This window comes from Amblyomma americanum, chromosome 1 (assembly GCF_052857255.1).
Source record: "Amblyomma americanum isolate KBUSLIRL-KWMA chromosome 1, ASM5285725v1, whole genome shotgun sequence".
In the NCBI taxonomy this organism is placed as follows: domain Eukaryota; kingdom Metazoa; phylum Arthropoda; class Arachnida; order Ixodida; family Ixodidae; genus Amblyomma; species Amblyomma americanum.
The window spans coordinates 314,194,465-314,197,187 of NC_135497.1; positions in this window are offsets into that span (position 1 = coordinate 314,194,465).

The following is a 2,723-nucleotide window of genomic DNA, read 5'->3' on the forward strand; positions in this document are numbered from 1 at the left end:
ATGTGCGGGGGATATAGAAGTCTACCTAAACGGTAGTGCATGGTTATGTCATGAAATGTAATCATACGATCTGTCGCCGTCCGCAGGACGGGCGACAACACATCCCGGTCGACGAATCCTCGGGCATGATTGTGCGCCGCCTCGTTCGCCGGATGGGATGAGTGCGCAGGGACCCTGATCAATTGGATCGGGCGGATTTGGTCCTTGCTGGAGCGGAGGAGAGAAAGGGTGACGGGGGAGACCCGGCCTTTGCGAAATTACGAATTGCAGATTTAGAGTCGCTGAAGATGGTTTCTGCAGAGGTGGAGACTAGTTAAGACCATCGCCAAGGCTATGGCCGCCTCCTCGGCCTCTTCAGACGATCTGACGGGAATGGAGCACGCAACCAACGGCCGTTCACAGTTTACAACCGCGAACGAAAAAGCATCGTGATCATAGTATTCGGAGGCGTCGACGTAGACCGCTGTCTGATCTGTTGAATACTTTTTATGCAGAGACTTAGCCCTGCCCTTGCGGCGAGCGACATGATACTCTGGGTACATGTTTTTCGGGAGAGGGGTAGCATTAAGGTTGCTGTGGATATGGGACAGAAGCTGGGCCTTGTCGGCAACGGTCGTTTCGAAGCTTATTCCAAGCTTGTCAGATATGTGACGTCCCGTGGAGGTGTGGGTGAGATGCTCGTACTGAGCGGTGGGATGAGCTTCCGAGAGCTCCGTCACAGTGTTGTACGCCCCTAATGCCAGTAGTTTATACGTGGGGGAGATGGAGAGCCGTCTTGTATGCCTGTCTAATAAGGCAGTCAACGTGGTCCCGTTCCTGGCAGCTAAGGTAGAGATAAGGGAGGGTATATGTGAGGCGACTGATAACAAACGCCTGAAAACGACGGCGGAGGTCAGCCTCTTGCATGCCTTTATGTTTATTAGCAATGCGACGAATTAGACGAATGGTCTGCGAGACAGAGACTGAGTTTAGCCAGAGTGTCGGTGTTTCTCCGATTGCCCCGGATGAGAAGCCCCAATACCCTAATTGTGGATACTTCGCGCATGGGTTGGCCGCTAGCAGTAATGCAGTTGGGAGGATGGCCGTGGAGGCTGGGTTGACCTCGAATGAGAAGGAGCTCGGACTTCTGAGGTGAGCACGAGAGCTCGGGTCTGGCTACGTGGCGCTCAATGACATCCGCCGCTTGAAGTGCGGATTCAACCTCAGCATCGTTGCCTGTTGAAACCCAGAGGGTGATGTCGTCTGCGTATAAGGTATGGAATAGCCGGGGGATGGCATCTAATTTTGAAGGTAGCGTGAGCAAGGCGACACTGAAAAGGGGGAGAGAACGGATCCTTGAGGGGTGCCATTGCTACCCAAGGTTACAGGGTCACAGATGAGAGAGCCAAAGCTAATTTCAGCTGTACAACCAGAGAGGAAGGTGCGTATATACTCGTAGGTACGGTGACCAAGATTTAGTAGGGAGAGGTTAGCGAGAATAGCTCCGTGCGAGACATTGTCAAATGCTTTTTGTTAAATCAAGCCCTAGAATAGCCTTAGTGCCCGCTCTGGTAGAGGGGCACAGTATATCGAGAGAGAGCTGGAGCATAATGTCTTGTGTAGAGAGATTTGAGTGGAGTGGAAGCCAATCATGGTGTGAGGTAGACCATTATCTTCAACATAATGATGAGAATGACGTGCTCCATCAGAATGACTTCGCAAAATCACTTAATTTGGGAGTGTCAGGATTCTCCTGGGGCTAAATCACAAAGCATCCCAGACCTTGCCACGTGGGAAGAGCTGATCCGGAGCCACGACCTGGATCAACAGACTCCTCATCTGTCAGGCGGAGACAGCTTACTACAAGACTCTCTCCGCGGTCTCCGGTGCTGAGAGCCGGCCGGGAGGCACGCCCTCCTAACTGCTGCACCCTGGCTGAGGCCCCATGATGATGGGAATAAAGTTCATTCATTCACGAGTCTCGTTGTGGATCCTTCGTCAATCACGCAGTTAAGACAGCGCGCTTCATCGGGGTCAATTATATATGTATGAAGGATAACAGTATTCATAGACATCTGCAAATTTCTTGTATGCAATACATACCTCATGATTTAATTGCATGCTTCCTTCTCTGCAAGCATTAAAATTCCAATAAGGAAGAATGTCAGGCAGCTGGGAGACACGATCTCTCAAATGCTGTTCACTACCCGTTTACAGCAGTGCACTCTAACAGATATTGAGACCTCGGTTGGGAATTTGGGATGAGTCAAGAGAGAACATCTCATTATTCGGTGCTCGCTGATGACATTGGCTTGCTAAGTCACTAAGGGGATATGTACTGCAAAGCATGATCAATGACTTACTTAACAGGCAGAGCAGAATGGTGGGTCTAAAAATGAATATGCAGAAAACCGAAGAAATGTTCAGCTGTCCCAGAAGTGAACTGCAGTTTACTATTAGCTTCAAGGAGCTGCCAGGGGTAAGGAAATCTCTCTCCGAGTGAAAAAAGAGGGAAATTTCAATTGGACTAAATTGTCATTTCAGTTGGTTGGAATTGGATTTTTCAATTGGTTCTAGGTGTTTTTTTTAGTTACCCGACTAATTGGACCCAACAGGGTGGGTACAGTGCACATGGGTATAGTACTAGTGTAATGCAGTGAACTGTAGTTTATAATCAGGGTCTCGAGAGTGGCCAGAGCTTCATCCGTGCTGTTTTGCGCATGCATGTTCACTGTAGGATGGGT